The sequence below is a fragment of the Neodiprion lecontei genome, chromosome 2 (assembly GCF_021901455.1).
Source record: "Neodiprion lecontei isolate iyNeoLeco1 chromosome 2, iyNeoLeco1.1, whole genome shotgun sequence".
Classification (NCBI taxonomy): domain Eukaryota; kingdom Metazoa; phylum Arthropoda; class Insecta; order Hymenoptera; family Diprionidae; genus Neodiprion; species Neodiprion lecontei.
Genome location: NC_060261.1, coordinates 43,627,134 through 43,645,345, shown reverse-complemented (window position 1 = coordinate 43,645,345; position 18,212 = coordinate 43,627,134). Strand labels below are relative to the sequence as shown.

The 18,212-nt window shown below is 42.9% G+C and overlaps 2 protein-coding genes across 4 annotated transcripts in view; both read right to left on the bottom strand.

Moving 5' to 3' along the window:
- Positions 1 to 17,108, bottom strand: part of LOC107220791 (neuronal calcium sensor 2) — a 99,191-nt gene extending 82,083 nt beyond the window's left edge. For both annotated transcript variants that reach the window (XM_046733140.1, XM_046733141.1), the window contains exons 1-2: positions 17,018 to 17,108; positions 15,953 to 16,296 (exon numbers count right to left, since the gene is read on the bottom strand). The gene's annotated coding sequence lies outside the window, so the exon portion shown is untranslated. The remainder of the gene's footprint in view (positions 1 to 15,952; positions 16,297 to 17,017) is intronic.
- The window catches only part of LOC107220785 (neurocalcin homolog), a 112,092-nt gene extending 94,951 nt beyond the window's left edge, over positions 1 to 17,141 (bottom strand). The window contains exon 1 of one of the 2 annotated variants that reach the window (XM_015659516.2): positions 17,018 to 17,141. The gene's annotated coding sequence lies outside the window, so the exon portion shown is untranslated. Of the gene's footprint in view, positions 1 to 16,958 lie in introns of both variants that reach the window. The other variant, XM_046733138.1, reaches the window with a different exon arrangement.
- Positions 17,142 to 18,212: the final 1,071 nt, after the last annotated feature.

Here is an 18,212-nt window from a genome sequence, read left to right as displayed (position 1 = left end):
GGTAAAGAAATAGGAATAATGAACCAGCGAATTAATACTACTTCCCTCAAAATATGCTACGTATCTTGGACTGACAGCGTCAAAATATAACACAAGTCTAGAACTTGTATTACAAAGATTCCCACCGAGAACAGCAAATTACTCGCCTACTCGATACTCGCCCAGCATCGCAGTTTAAATTCCACGCTGAGCATTGTTTTTTTTTTATGAAATTTCAATTTCGCCCCAAGACCTTTTGGAATTTATGCTGTACAATTCTCCCTAGTCACTGGCGGTAAAGCCTGCAAAAATAACGCAACATATTCAAAGACAAGATGGGAGATTGCTCGACGATGCGATTACGATTTTCTTATAGTTGAGTGAGACTTGGAGTCACCGCTACTCTATTTGTCATATCATACGTTTCATCATCGTCTTTGGGAAATAGTGAAAACCTTCCAAGTTAGATTCCTACGAAAATTGTCAACTTTGTGAATTACTACGCAACATAAGAATTTCTGATAAAACGGGGACGTGTCCCTGGACGGTGAGAAAAAATAATATAATCTGGTCGTCATTTTAATAAATCTTTCAAACAAATGTCTATCCGTGTACATATATGTGTACAAGATCAAAGTTGGGCACGCCCTACCAATCCCCGAAGTTAAAATCCAGGCGTTTCACTGATGCGAAATTAACCCCTTTTCCACAAAATAATAATCAATCCAACGCCGAAAAAGTAGGGGACGATAAATGTTGAGAGCGTTGAGCGAGCGAGCCGCCAATGAGGCATGGCGATTTTCTTTTCGCTGTTTAATCAATCAGAGTTGGGTTTATTCGCGCGGGGTTTGTTCGTGCGAAAAATGTGTATAACGAGGAGGGTTTTCGACACGGGGTTGGGTGCACACTCTGCACAGCCTGGGGTCTAACAGGGTTCAAATGTTTGTGTTTCACAGATGGGAAAAGGCGAGGTACGAGGGTGGCGGAGTCTCGACCGATAAGCGAATCCACGCCGCTTCGTCATCCCAGCGTCGTCGTCGCCATTCGGCATCTATAATACGTGAGAAAGAACCAGTTTCAGCGGTCGAAAAACTGGACTTCTTTAAAGTGACGATGCAACGATTTCCTGATCGTTTCGATATTTGTAAGAAATCAAGGACAGACTAAAGACAGCAAGAGAACGGACTAATCGTAGATAAGGAAAGACATTTTATCTCAATTTACTTGCAGTACATATTCTTACTTTGTCGTAGGATATGCGTACATGAAATTCGTAAAGCACGTCACAAGTTACCGAGGACGTGATGCAATTGACGAAACAACCCATTCGTATTCATGTGACGAATCACAAGTTCCAGATTCATCATTTTATTCTAATATTCGAAAATCCACAAGTAATTTGAAAAATGTCTCATCAACGTGTGTTTTGTGACAAACAGAGCGTTGAATTTCTGCCAAATTCTCGCCAACACATTCCGCTAGATGAACATTCTATATGCGTAATCCTCGTGTGTCGAATGCATTAACATTAGTTTAATTGAGTGAGTCATCGATACATATATGTATTGAGAGATTCGAAAAATGTCAACATTACCATATTATTCTCAAACGTGGTTCGTACGACTCAAACACGTATAATACAATTAGGTCCGCGGTTACCGAAAACTAGTTGTCATATTTTTTTTATTCTTTTTACTTCCTTCTCTGTTTTTATGGGAAAAAACTGCTGCGGGGGCAATAAAATAACAAAAGATGAATCGTGAGAAATTTCGATTTACGAAAGTGTCACTGATCATTCAATCAATTATTTTCGCATGTTTGAAAATGACGCAAGTGTGTCAAAGTTTACAGTTTCTGAAAATACTGTTCAAGTAGCAGACAGGTATATAAGGAAATCCCATAGAGTCAGGCGAACGTTACAACCTGTTGTAAATATAATTCAGTAAATCGCGTGCCGGCAGACACTGCGAGAGCCTTCATGCTCGCGTAATTCGAATCGAGCCAGTTTGCGTGTCAAGATACACATTATACGTTATACCGGCCTACCTGCCCGCGGCTTTGCCAGACATTTATTCCGATTACTTTAGCGGGAGCGCGTTTTCAAAACGCCGCGTATATTATATATATACGACGAAAGACACGGGTTGTTTTATTCGCCACGAAACGACGACCACCGCGATGAGCGTCTGTAAATAATTACATTGAAGCATACTCTGGGACATTGAGTCGTCGGAAGAGAAATTTTTTTTATAAAAATTAAAAAAATAAAAGAAAAACGAAACGAAACTTTTTGCGCGTATAAATAGGCATGGTAGAGAAAAGATGGCGCACATTTCCTGGTTAATCGGTTCGTCTTCACTACACCACATTCTTTATATTTACATTAATATATATATACATCCACCTACCACGTCATATTCACGTGTTACGTCATAACACCCGACGGACGAGGGGTCGCATCGGCCGCAGGGAGAATGGGTACCTGATATAATTGGATTTTACAATTGATCAGAAAGCCGACCGACTGGCTGCCGCAATCGCGTATATGCATTGCATAAATAGAGATTTCATTATTACGCAGAGGGTCGGAACTGGGAGGCGATCCGACAACCGGAATACGGCGCAACCTGCGGTGAAAAAAAGAAAAAAAACTTTACATGATAAGGTATTCAAGATGCGGATGTAAAAATCGTGCAACCAACTTCCCTTCCTCCCACAAGTTTCGTGCTAAATTACGAAACCCATCCCGCCACTTCTAACGATAAATCACAATCTTCTAATTTTCAAGAAAATACACGCTACAGATCCGCGCAGCCCAGCCGCTCTCGATACCGCTGCGGAATTCATACAACGGTTTTCCTCACCTCCGAGCAGCGATGCGATTCTCCTCGCCGGGCGTCTAAATGCTTCCGCAGCTTATATTCACCCAGGCCACGGCAGCTAAGAAAATTACCTGGGTCAGCCCCGGGAAGGTATATAAACCGTGACAAGGAACATGCTCGCAAGTTACGTAACGACCGGCTTACGCTGCCGCCAAGCATGCGACAAAGCCCGTTTCCTCCGAGGTATTGCAACTTGGCCAAGGAACCAAGGGACGATCGTGCGGCGTTGCAGGGTTGAAAACAGTTGCGAATAAGGAGGATATCGGAATATATATAACTACATTCCTCGCCAATGTCACACTTCCATACATGTATGCCTAATTGTGAGGTGAGTTTGTACCGTACCCGAAGGCCACCGCAGGGGTGAATTAGGGCAACGTTATTCCGTCATCGAATATCAGGGCGTGTTCGTCGAAAACAACGAAGCTGACAACGGCGATAACGCCGTGGTGGTGGATAATATGAACGGTGGATGGACAGGGGCAGGGGGAGGGGGAGGGGGAGGGGGAGGGGGAGAGTGTAAAGTAAGCCTAGGTCCATCCCTTCCGGCGTCCTTTAACGAACCTTCGATCTGGGTACCAGATATGCTCGACATTCGCTGTACGAGGAGCCAGCCGTCCAGCTAGTGTCGAGCTAATATCACGCGATGAGCCTGTGTTTGCGATATATAATGTTTATCACAGTCACGCACAGGGTTCTACGTACACACAACTCGATGAGAGCGAGAGTCGACGCAATAATGTCATTATTCCGTATTGAAAAGAATGAATCTCCCAGTGTTAATTTGGATACGTACTTGGTCAGTCTGTGCCCAACGCACGTCATTTATCGTGAGACAGAAACGTCGGCACAATTACTACTACTTTCAACTTGTGCGCTTGTCATTGAAATGCGAAACAAAACGTTCGGAATTGTACGAAACGATAGGTGAAATTCGTTTAGTTTTATTAGTCCAGCCAAAATAGGTCTGAATTAAAAATTTTCGGGACATGGCTGAATTTTTGTGCTTCTACGGGTTTTTGACCCTCAGGAACTCAAAGCTGAAGTCATTTTTGAGCTGCACGGCGGGCGTTTCGAGAAAACAGCAAAAATTTGATTTTTTTTTGCATTTTCGGTACGTCGCATCGTGTAGAGCGGAAAATTCTACATCGAATTATCTCCTCACATGTCGGAAACGGAATCAGATTAACAAATTATGAAAAAAGAAATTCTACTTACCGACGGCATCTGGGGAATTTTAATAAATTTTTTTTTTTTTTTCTCAATTTTGTATTCCGACTCCGTTCCCGACACACGAGGACACGATTCGATGCAGGATTTACCGCTCTACACGGTGGTCAAGTCATTTTTCATCTATAGATAGCAATTATTGAGGAAAACACAAAAAACGTCAAATTTTGTCGTTTTCTCGAAACGCCGGTTATGCGGCTCAAAAATGACTTCAGATTTGAATTCCTGAGGGTCGAAGGCCCCGAACATTTCGTAATTCGGTCATATTTTGACCGACCTACACCGTTGAGCCGTAACTCGGTATACACGGGTATATGCGGTACATTATACCGAGTGTAGTTTAAATGGTGTAATTTTGGAAATTGCAGCGTTTATAATCGTGAACCGAGTGAAGAGCCAATTGAACGTCTAATTGTCACCCACACCGACACCCTATTCTCTTTCTTCTCCCGATCCTCGCAACGTTGCGTCGGTGTAACATCCACCCTTCGCCCGCGCACCGCGCCGCGTCATCAATGCCGTATTGTCAGGGAAAATAACCATCCGGCAATACACAAGTAACGTACAACACACGCGCGCGTCCATTCGTGCACCATCGCTTATCACTCGTGTGTAAAAGTCCGAGAGCCGCTCTGATCGAATAACCAAGTAATTCAATTTCGTTTCAATCGGATTAAATTGAAGAGTCGAGCTCTCGAGCAGCAGCTGCAATGACGAGCTGCTATCACCGCATAGAAATATACGATTCAATCGAATTTCGGGTAATTACTTGTACGGACAGACTGCCGCGGTCAACTGACCCGTTACGGGGCCACGATTCTCATACATCTTACACCCGTGTCGCGGTCCATGTACGTATACATATGGTACAGATGTATATTGCACACATATTCTTAGCGTAAACGTTTATTTGTACAGTTGCGTATGATGCGGTGAAAGTATTACGCAGCTCTGTAACGAGTAAGCGAGTAAGCTAATTAAACTTTTACGCTGCGTTGTATAAAAAATTAAAACGAACAGATGTAAACGATCCGCAGTATCGAAACGGTGTTAATTTGCTAATCCTGTAATTAAGTACAATCTCGTGTTGGAACGGTATTTCAGGTATAGATTTAAGTTATAAGCGTGACTCTTATAACTTAAAAGGGTTGCGGAAATAATAATTCCTGAGTCTCAACGACTTGGGTTGATGTAGAAACGATACTAAAACATTATATTAACACCAATCACAAATAATTACATAAATAATAACAAAAATAATTATAACACTTATAGTCACCTAAATCAACAACAATGTCGGTTTTGACGATCGGGATTGTAGGCTTAGTTGACAATGATAAGAATAATTTACAATATAATTTACAATATATTTTACAGAGCATTCACTATGACGCTAGTGGATGTCTCGAGCGCCTGTCAATCACTCCCCTCTCTCCCGAGGCGATGATTCCGCGATGGTCACTCTTGGTTATCCTTTCCGTAACCCGTTCAGCGTGTTTGTTGTTTTTCATAAATAAGTTTGGGTAAACAGGCCACAAACTTACATAGATATCTTTGAAAGAAACGAGTGTACTGACTGAATCGTTGAAATTGGTAAAGTTCAAGTCCGGATATACGAGAGTAAGAAGAAGAATTGTCTTCGGCTCTTTTGTACCTGCGAGTACAAACGAAACGGACGTATACCAATAATGATCCACGTATTACTTCGTACGCTTTTTGGAATCTAAAATTGCCCGACTTTTCCAGGCATTCCAACCTGAAAATAGAATTTTTCCAGGAACCTTTCAACAAATCTACCGCTGATCGATGATCGATCTTCGCACATTAGCACTGATACTTTCAATATTACGTCTTAAGTATCTTACTTTAGTGACTATCAATTCACAAACAACGGCCTGTGATTTTCCATAAGAAAAAAAAATGAACGAAGGTTCGGTACTAAGTAATGTACCTGCGTAGAAAGTATGGAGCAGCGCGACGAAACAAAATCTCAAGTGCAATTTTTTTTTTTTTTTGATTATCGAAATCGATAGTAGTTCGTATTGGATTATTGAATCACTAGTACCTAGAATTACGTGCCCTTAAGATCATGGGTTCAAAAACGAATCGACACGGAGAGTACCGGTGAGGCGATAAAAAAATGACGATAGGTATATGGTTATCTGCTTTTGCGACCCAAACTTTGAAACCCGAAGCCCTTGGGCCCTCCAAGGCGCCGGTGGGTCCGAACAGCTCTTACAATTAGTCTCTTACCGACATTAGAAAAAAAGAGACTGTTCTTCCTCGCACAATTCACAGCGTTTAAATATTATTCATCATCCTATTCCCAAGATACTTTGTTCGACAACGAATTTGTATCTTCGACAGACTCAAAATTCCACCGTAACTATCGAAATTTCCAGCTTTTCCCTACGCGTAGAAACCCTGGCTGTATACCAGCCTCCCAGGAAACGAGGCATCCAGGCTCTGCTGTACGAGCTAGCCATCGTACGGACACGCGATGTCAGCATTTGGATCGACTGACCTTAGGGCCCCGGGAGGGTTGGAAAAGGGGCGAGATGGCGGTTTTTACTTCCTGCAGCTAAGGGATCGAGTGGCCGGCACACCTTCGCCCCACACCGTGCACATACGCGACACATCTCCCGGGGAATGTGAACAAAGTTTTATTTTATCGCCTTAAGGCATTTTATCGCCTCGCGCGTGTTTGCAGAATTATTACAGGCATTATTATACGTGTATGCATTCAGGGGGTAGGTTGAGCACGGAAGTTGAATCGCACAGCGGTTCGATACTCTCGAAACTTAGGTGGGAGCTGGGGTCGATTACCGCTGCTGCAGTTTCAAAGATCGATCCAACTTTGAAAATTTCGATTCATTTTTTACAACAGATTTCAGTTTATTACGATAGAAGTTAGTAACGCAATCGTAAAACATCACTACTTGCTTATTTTTACACCGACTTCGAAGAAGCAAAGACTTCAAAACGTGAGTAACATGTGATTTGCATTGTTACTCTTTACCGATTTTCAAACAATCCCGCAATCCCAAAGAAACGATATTTCCTCAGCATGACGCGTTGTACGACAACGTTACCTACCAACTTCAGCGTGGTCATACTTTGCGGTTCGCTTTTTCATTCAAATGTTACGTGACGTTTCGATCGAACGAACGTTTCACCAAACAATCGACAAGAGTGGTACTTCAGCTCGTATTTACGCAGGTTGCAGGCATCCGTATCTGCATTTCAATTCGAATTTCCGTTCAGGTTCGATTGTCGCGGCGTGGTCTGTATTTAAAAACCCCCTCGGCGACTGTTATAGATTTATGCAAACGATGAAATGCCGGACGTTTCACGGATGGGAAGACCTCCGTCCGTCTGGAAAACCGCGGCGTTATATGTATACATATATGTATATACATGTATACATACACACGTACAAGTACCTGCTGTTTCGGTATGCAAAAGTTTAATCGCGGTAGATATACAGTTTGAACCCGGCGGTCGGTCAATTTGCGGTTCAACTGTTTGGAACGTCGGTTGCACGCAGTTAACACTCAAAATGTGTATACAATATATACACTCCAAAGTATACACACCTTTGTTTTTTTTTTTTTCTTTTTTTTCAGAAAAAATTTCACGGTAATATACGGGTAGGTGAAAGGCTTCCTCCAGGAACCATGAAATGGATGAAAATCACAGATTCGAAAATCGGTTTTCAACTCGAATGACTTTATCGTGCATTTGGAATAAAAAAAATTGTTCAAAATTTTCTTCTAAATCTTGTTATCCCTTACTTGCCTCACTTCTTCAGAATCACGTACTTGCCGGACCGAAGTGCCATGCTTTACATCCCAGTGATAAAAATTGTTACAAAAAATAAACTGTCGTACATTTTTACTTGAAATTTCTATTAGAACATGTCGAAACTTAATGCAAAGGATCGTGTAGTTAATACAGTCAAAAATTAAATTTAACTAGCAGTAGTTTAAGTAAAAAGCTGGCTACTTTTACAAAAAAAAATTCATCAACTTTTTTATTTTATAACATTAAGGGCTTGAATTATTAGCTGAGCCGTTCAAGTACTTAAAATTAAGGTAAAAAAAAAAGCCTCGGGTGGTCTACTACACCCCGAAGTGGCAAGTAAGGGTTAAATTTATCTTTGCATCGCACCGACGATTTGCCGGCGGCATCGACTAAATATACCCACATTATACCCATATAATAACGTGTATGGTATACGTGTATCTGCGTAGGTTAGTTATATGCATATAATATTAAACACTCACGCACAAGTTGTGAGTATATAATAATAAATTTTCATTTGATAACGAGTACGAGATAACGAATCTGTAAACACCGCGCGAGTTACACAGCGAGCAAACGAATTCTCCGTAGAGATTAAACTTCCTTCGCTATGCGTGCCTATTCAAATGCGTTATCTTCACCCCACACATCCATCCCCGCGGAATACCTACGATACGCATGCATACGTGAATGTGCGTGCGTGCGTTGCGAGGCATTAAACCCACGTAAGTTATTGACAAATGATCTTCGACGCGTATGAATTCATTTATGTAAACGTATCGTACGTTTCGGTGCTACGTTATACACAGGCTGGAGGCACCAAAAAATTCGAGCTTCTCAAATTTCACCTCATTAAGTTCCGTTCGCTAAGCTCCGTGGAACGAGAGTTCCTTTTTCCCCTCTTTGACTTCGACCGGAACACAGCGAGCAAGTTCGATCAACCTCGATATCGCACCGCGCGTGCACGATTTCTACCCCTGTTCGTTCGCTCGCAGGCGCCGATCAAAGAAATCTACCGCGGCATGCCGATGTTTCGGATTTCGTAAACTTTCGTTCTTGTTCTCCTCTGTTTCAGTTCCCTCTCCTCCCGTCTCGGACGAGCTTTCGACTTCGAACACGGAGGAATTCGTACGCCCTGTATTACGCGACGATCGCGGAGGATCGATCGGCGTGCATGTGCAGAGGGCAATGCGAAGGGAGCAGCTCGAGAAGCTAGACGACTCTCACGCAAGTTAAACGCCGCTGCCACTTGTTGGTCGCAGGTTAGGGAAAAGCCAGCCGACAGGTGTTGTGCGGTTCCTTCGTTAGCCAGCTCGACTAGATCGAGTCGAGGAGTGGTGGTCGGAGGTTCGGTTTCGCGACGCGACGTCGTGCCAGCTCAACCTTCTCCTCGCCTCTTCCTCGAGGTATAATTAGACCCCGGGATGTACGATGTCTATATACCTGTTCGGCAGTTGGTACCTACAATGTCGCCGAATGGGCCGGGAGTGTCGGTTATAGTCGCGATATATAGCCGACACCTTAGCCTAATAATAAACGCCGTTGCCAAAGTACAAAGATGAACAGTCAACGCGGCGTGCGAAAAGATTTTTCAGGATACGTGGAGGAGAGTGAAGTTCGTAACGTTGATGTAACGATTCATTTTTAGCAAAAGGCGTCGTTTCACAAATGCAAAGTCGTCTCAGATCGAGTAACCTATTTTTAAAAAGCATTTCGGAAATTAGACCTCTTTAACATCGATCTAAATTTACAAAACAATGATTTTAGTTTCAATATTTTTACTATAACGTTACGGTAACTTCGATCTCGTGGATGTAGCGGAGATTATTGCGGCCGATTGAATTTTCGCCTTTCGCAACGCGATGCTGATCCTACGCGATAAATGAATTAAACTTCGAATTCTTCTTCGACTGCGGATGTAAACATAAAGGGTTTCGTAAATAAAACAGGTAATATCATTTTTACGATCGATTATACAGATACGATCGTATCTCTCTATTTCTAGCGTATATAACGCCCCCGAATGACCCCGGTTTTATTTATTCAATTTTCTTTTACTGGGTGCCGATATGCGTATAGATGTGCAGACGTTAATTATGTTTTCCAAGCAGGCTCTAGAGGAAAAAATCACAATCATTTTGCCGCAAGTTATTTGGGAGAGTAGTTCTATGCACCAATTATACGATCTTTCACAATCTTCCCATCAACTTTAACCGCAGACGTTTACCAGACGATTCAAATATATACAACACTCTCACTGCAGATTCAGTACGTTGCACGCTTCATTGACTGTGTAATTCAAGCTAATTATAACCTCATTGCAGCATATAGGCAACGTAGCAGACTTCGCGGCGACTTCGAATCAACGGTTAAACGAGAATTTGGAGAAGCAAAAAAGAGGAGGAGAAAAAACAAATTATATAAAGTATAGCCTTACGCTTCCTCAACGATCTACGTCGTCGTATGTAATGTAAAATGCTTTTTTGCCAGCATGCGTCTCGGAATTGAATTTCAAACTTCACGGCCTGGATAGACGGAGAAATCGTCGGCAAATTTTTACTCATCGCGCGGAAGGACTTTGCAAACAGATCATTCGCCGATCGGGGATCGTCGGCGGGACTTCGAGGATCGCGCCAGCCACGCTGGAAAATCTTCGTCCCGGGCTTATCTGATATTAGTCGTATTGGAGGGGGGGGGGATATTATAGAGCTAGGGGCCCGAGACGCGACAGGATTGCCGACCGAGTGAGTAAAGTCTGGTACGATCCATATCCTGCATGAAATCGAAGGAATGGATAAAGGCCGAGGTGTAAGAGACCAAAGCCTCTCTCTCTCTCTCTCTCTCTCGCATTCTCTGCGGACATACAGACATCCGTTTACGCCGAAGAAGAGGAAGAAGAATATTAAATTTTTTTTCTACACTTCGAATCCTCGCGGCTTTGCCGCATTTCTTCCACACACGCCGCTTGCGACGCTCAACTTACCGTTTCCCGGACGCGGAAAGATTCAATTTCGATACAAATTTTATTCTCGCGTGGTCGTCGGATCAAATGCTGCGACATCCAAGTATTGTTGTATATTACACAGGCCTGTCCGTTTATTATTGTATCTACATCCCGTTGAATTTTTTTTCTCATATTTTCTTTTCTCACATCTCAGGTAAAAGAAGCTCTCGTGTTTTCGTATTCACACGAGTTTGCTTGCAACACGCGGCTCGTCGTCGTAATCTTTTTTTTTTCTCTTCGTTTCTTTTTCTTTTTCTTTTTCTCTTGTAGCTACCCAGTCCTCGAGTCAAGCAGAATGTAGCCAACAAACTCACTAATTAAAAGCAACAGCAGCCCGCGGCGGAAGCCGGAAACATCAGATACTGCTCGAGCGCAAAAATTAGCCGAGGACAAGGTTGTGGCTTCTATAACCGAATAACGTAATCCCGTATCTTTCCTCAACTACTTTTCGTCGTATTATCATGTATACCATAATTCTTTTTCGCTCTTCTCATCGTCTGAATAAAACATACAAGCACGAGTGCGTGCAAACGGCTCGGAGATCGTTGAATATTAAACATTCGGGTCGCTTTTTTACTCGATATATTTAAAAAGCAACGGAGCTTATGCATTGTCGCAGTCGTATCTGCTTCATCGTACCTCGAAATTAAATGGTCCGATATTGAATAATCTACGTCAATTTAGTTTTATTGCCGGATAAGCACCCTGCACGGACCTGAAACGAGAGTCCATCCAAAGTCCAACCTGTGACTCGTCAAGATTAGACAATTGAACTGATCGCCGTTGCGTTTCCCGCTATTATCGCGTTCCTCAAACGACACATCCATCGTACACGTATGCCTATGCAGTTGTTATCGCGCCCGCTATTTTTTTCTACGCCAGTGACGACACACATGTACATAATACATGTCTTTCCACGAAGAGCTCTGAAATAATATTTAATGCACTTCCCAAGTACAACATCCAGGCGTAAGCCAAGTATTTGTTTTTCTTCGACACGTATTTTTGTAAGCCCTATTTTTGTGCTCACAATATCGCAAACTCCGTAACATCGTATAACAGATAAATAATGTATACGAAAGTGAGTCACTGAAGAATGAATGACGATGTTACACGTGGAGGAGATGAAAAGTTTTTATTAAAAAGAAAATACCGGATCCGTAATGCCGGGCGGAACAAAAATACGAAATCGAAACGGTAAAACCGAAAAACGAGAGAAGGCGACAAAGGTTTGACGACGTGACGTGGGTGCAAACAATGCCGGTCTTATAATACGTATGTACTATTTATGTCGCGTATGCAACGCTGGACGTGCACGTATGGGTATGACATAGACATAATACGGCAGCACAGAGATGATACTTTTGATTTCCGAGACTGATTGAACGACGACCGAGTCTCGTCTGTGTTTACGCACGCCTCCGGGAGCCAGCGATTCTAATTCTAATCCCACGTAGTCGAAATCGGTATGTGTGACGCTTTGTTTTTTAATGTGTTTTTTTTTTTTTTGTTTTCGTTCTTTCTTATTTACAACCTTCGCATAGCCCGACCGGTTGTGCTTGAAAAAGGAATGTAAGAAAAAAACACAAAAAAGATGAAAATTCCCGCGGAAATGTGTAAGAATATAAATAATGAATTCTCGCAAATAATGCGCGATAAAGTATGATAATAATTATTGGCTGGTCAGTGCGGATGAAGAAACTACACGCGTGGTAAATATATTTTGCAATAAATTCTCGACGATGATTGCGAAGTAATTTTGTCGCGTTATAAGCTGTACGTGCGGATATAAAGTTGGTGTTTCAATCATCGACGGACATTATAAACGTATTACATTAAATGTACGTACATATGGGTTCCTGGTACGTAAGCTGTACGAACTATAGAAACATTTGACATCATCCTTCACCGCTTGCGTGATTGATGGATAAACGTAAAGGAACGAACGAACGGAGAATGGAAAGAAATATGGAAGGAAGGAAGGAGGAACCTTAGGCTAGACATGTACGCGTATCTCCGTATCTCCGTATCTCTCTATCTCTCCACTCTCTTCGAACGTGTCTATTTTCTAAGAACCCGTCTCTCCGTGGATTATGTATCTTCATTTGGCAACATCGCTATGGTAAAATAAATTCATCTATCCATCCATCCATCTCTATGTACGGATAATACACAGATAAAGATACGTGTACAACGTATGCGCGAGTAGGGCGAGCACCTCCGCATCGTGCGTTGTAGCGAATAGTTTCGCTGGATGTTACGTCGAACTTGAAAAGTTTGACGTCATCGCGGGTTAATGACGGAGAACCGACATACGTGCAAAAACATGTATGCGTATAACAATATACTGTCGTTATACGTACACACGGTGTGAAGAAGACCTACTAGCGACGTTATTTATATATACATATATATATAATGTAGCTGCCGCACGTTTACACAATCTTGAGAATATACACGTGCGGATACAGCGTACATGTACGGTAACACACGATGACACGTGTATAATAATATACCATACACCTTGAAATTTGGCGTACGAGGAATTAAGAGACGGGATGCTAACAATAAGAGTACGTACTTCGAGTGACGGAGAATGAAGGAAAGATCAGATAAGTGGCGCCGTGAATGAACGCGGTGCATCGGGATTTTCGAGAGACTGTAACTTTTTTTCCGCTCGCTGTTGGGTATACGTGATATACCTACGTTTAACATATGTAACGATAAACCACCGACCGACCGCCGTACGTGAACCACACCGTAAAAAATTACCCAGTTTGTATATCAGATGTGTGAAAATATACGATTACCCATGTATATAACGTTTTTATTTATAACACATTATACGTACACACGTTGCATGCACATGTATTTACACACGCGTGTACGTGCAGCCTTGTTAAATTATATCTATGACGTCACAGACACACACACACACGCACACGACGATTATTAACGCGTTGAAATGAATTTGCTAACTTAGTATAATTGTACGCCGTGATATATTTTTAATATGGATTCACATGTAATGTGATTCACTTGTGACGTAAAAATATTGTGGACGGGCAGTTGCACGTAATAATATATTCCTTCTCAAAGAAACGTACTATGTGATTTAGATACAAATGCCTTTCGTCGAAAGAGTAGTGAAAAGCGAATTTCGAGGGAGTCGCACGATTTAATTGATACTTCATCGTTATAAGTCTGCTGCTGCAGTCTTGGATACGGAGATATACTTACTCAACTTTTTTGCATTGATTTTTATTTGATATTTAGGTTCGGCTACCCTTGAAAACTTTCCCTAATTCGATACATGTATCCGAATTAACCGGCATTTGGATACGATTGTTCGTCATACGATACCCTGTGATGTAATTATTGCTATGACGAACCGATACCCCTCTGTGGATATAGAAACACACTGAATTTACTCGATATTGATATCGAATGCCCAATCCGCGTAATTTGGTGGATTAAAATTGGGAGACGTTGGCTAACCAACCCAATCGCCTTTGCGAGAGGTTGTTTCATTCGTGACGTACAGCATGCGTTACTTCGACAAATCGACGAAAGGCGGAAAATGATACGACAGCAATTTAGAAGCTGCGAACAATTCACAGTATAATTATAAAAAATTTCCTCAGCTCAAAGGGAAAAAGTAGGTATATTCGAGAAGAAGATAGAAGAAACAGCGTAGAAAAGAGAGGTAAGAGGAACAACGAGGAAGGACTCGAAAACGCAGGACTGCTTGTTGAGACGGTTAGCAGCTACGTCGTTACCTACGCTTGATTGGGAGATGGAAAATGTGCAAAAGGCGAGCCATGTGATTCTCTTGGGGTAGCCGTTGGATTTTCAATGAATCGTAATCGTCTTCTTTCGTTCCGCGTACTGTAATACGTATAACTGTAATGCGAATTGCTGCATGACCCCAATTGAATTTAGGTACGAGAGAATTTATTTTCCTTTGTTAAAAAGTGAATCGCTTTATTAATTTTCATCTAGGTATATCCGATACATAATGTTACGTGGTACGGTGCGTGTTACTTTCCGCGAAGCGCTTTCCAGACTTACGGAATGAATAATTTACATGTTTAATGACTGTATCACGTATAATATGATGTATTCAATACCGTGGGATTCGATGTCTGCGAGACTGAAGTTAGCAACGTTAACGCAGCAACGAAATATTAAGGAACAAAATTTAAAATTAAGGCCGGCAAAGCGCAATCATTCCGTTTTATCCCCCTGGCAACCTCAATAGTGGTTTTTAAGCAGACCAAAGATCCGCCTTTCGTGTAAAAAATTTAACACGCATCATCTCAAAGTGCCGAGGGAACCTTCGCTGCGGATACTTCAGATAGTTGTACGGGATACGGGGCAATGTTTTTCTAGTCTGACGCGACGACGAGAAAATAATGCGGCGTGGTTGAAATCCTCAAGTAAGTTCTTCGCTCCGAGGAATTATATTCGTAGACGTACGTCATGCGAATCTCCCTCGAAGACGTGCCAACCTTATCTTTACACACCTCACACCGATATCAACGGGTTAGAAAGTTTATTTGCCGTTTTAACGACAGTCGAAACTAAACGAAACTCGAGATACACCAAATAAACACGTACTCTCGATAGTCGCAGGTAAGTTTACCGAATCGCGGCCCCGTAACAAAATATACAAAACCCACCACCTCTTCCGCCCACGCTCTCAGGATTACCGCGCAAAGAGAGGAGGTGGAGAAAAGAGAGAGAGAAACGTGAGAAAGTCGGTAATTAACAAGGAATGAGATGAAACGATCGCGATTCTGGAAAATCGGTCTCACGCCTGTAAGTGCAAGAGTGTGCGGCGGATAAGAAGGCTAAGAAGAAAACGAAAAATAGAAGCATAGGTAAACTGTAATGGATAAGACCGAAAGAAAAATTAGTTCTCTTATCGTCGAGCACCTGGGGGAATGATGCGTCATCGCGCGATTGTCGAGGTCGGCGTAAATTCGATAAACATGTAGCGATTAGCAGGTAAAAATAACATATTTAATAAATAGGTAGGTGTGGAACTCACCATCATCGGCACCGATGAATTACAGATGAAACAACAAACAGCGCAGGTAGATCGTGAAGGCGGAAGCCGGCGACGACGCGCACGCACCTTTCGAACTCGTCGCATGAATATCAATGATTTGACAGTTAGAAATCACACTTTTTCACTGGTTTTTCCTTCCGTTTGTTTTACCTCGTTCTCCGCTTTCCGCGACGTGGCGTCGATGCAGGGTGCAGCGAAGAATTCTTTTTTATTTCTCCTCGCGTACTTTCAGAAACACGCAACTTCCTCCGTAAAACATGCACAAGCTAACGGAGGCTCATTCAGACTTGGAAGATATTCGCAGGGATGTCCACTCGATATTTCTACGGGAATACTCACTCATTCATACCTCGATCATCCGGCCGATGGACCTCGCCGAGTAATAACAAACAACAACAACAACAACAACAACAACAACAACAACAACAACAACAACACACACGCACACAGACACGCGCGCATACACACGTCCTGATAAATCCGGGTGTGAAAAATTTTACCGAAGGGATGACAAGAGTTTGAAATGACGGAGGGGCGGCAGGGGGAGGAGGAAAGGGGTGACGATAGAATAGACGTGCAATTAATCCAGGAGTCGGAGGGACGAGGAGGAGGAGGAGGAGTTACACGATACTCGGAACGCAGTTGTCTAGGCACGTTAAAACGTTTCTGTGATGTTCGAGAGATACGGAAAATTTGTCGTGTGTACACGGCGTGTACGCATTTTTGGTGAGGTGATTTATTTGTATACGTTGGCGGAGGATCGGGGCAAGTCGTCGACTGGATATTAAGTTTGGCCCCCCTCCCGTCCGTCGAACGAAAGAAGAAGGGTCGCCGATTTTGAAGAGAGGATGAAAATAGGGAGAAAGATTAGGAAAATGCGAAGAAAGAAACGAAGGGAGGAAATCGGGCGAACGGTGATAAAATAAGGAATCGTCACGTTTTCTCGATATTATTTTATCGCCCGAGGGACACACTCTGGTCGTACCGTAGGTAATATGCGGGGCTTGAGTTAGGCGGTGCGATGCAATGCATAACCCTACTAACCTATGCACGATACGTCGACCGGTTGTCCGCGATTACGTAAAGGAAATTTCAAAACATTTTGCGACACACAAACTCATCCAGACATTACGACAGTTGCCATATTGAAATTTTCAGCCAGCCGAGACCCGAGACCGTGCTGCCGAGTGACTCCGAGATCCGACGTTGACTCGGTGGGCGGCGCCTCGATCGCCTCCCCTCCCTTCGCCACAGCGGCGACGAACGACGCGCAGCGATCGTTGGCTGGGATGACGCCGCGTCGCCGCAGCCGCGGGAACAACGCCGCGCGTCCAATCAATTTCAACTTTACACCGACGCGCGCAGCCGCGCTCAAAGTTTAAACTCGATTTACGCCGAGGCCGGGATTTGCCGATGGTAATTGCACGAAATTACGAGCGGAATTGGTAGCTCGGAGAGCTCGGAATCGAATGATCGTCGTCCGATGTCGCGTATGTTACGGGTATGCTTTCAGCGCCCTGTGCGACGATGACGAGAAATTTGAAGGCCTGGAACGGGAAAGCAGGTTTGGAGAATGGAATGAAATAACGAAAGAAGAAAGCACGAGTGAGTTGGAAAAAGATCCAATCCACTTTAACTGGACTTCTGCTTCCTGTAACGAGTTTAATTTTTGAATTATCTTTCAAAGTTCAAGTGTCCACAGGTCTCTGGATCAGCGCAAATGTGTGATTTGTGTCCCTGCGACTCTGGGTACCCACGTAAGTCGCGTCCGCTACGGCTACGTGGACCTGTCGCCGTATATGTAATTTGCAACTTGCTCGCGGGAACGTGTATGTACCACATGGCTACGTCTATGTAAACATAAACCAACTTCCCTAGGTATAGGTATAATGACATTATTCTTAATGGTGTAACTTTGCGATGTCCCTTGGTAGCCCGCGGATAATTACAGCTAATTGTATAACGTACGCAGAAGGTCAACCCGGAGGGAAGCTATTTACAGAGGCAAACCACGCTGCGTACTCTGCGCTGATAAAGTTTACTTTTCCAAATTAGAAATTGTATTTTTACACAAGGGACGTGCTCGCCATCGTGTGAAAATATTTGAAATTCAACAACATCGTATTGTAGATAATACGCTGCAGTATTTATATTGTGGTATAACCTGTACGAGAAAAGAAAACAAAACGTCCGATCCTGGATACAAAATTCCTTTTTTTCGCTTAGCTTGTAATAAATG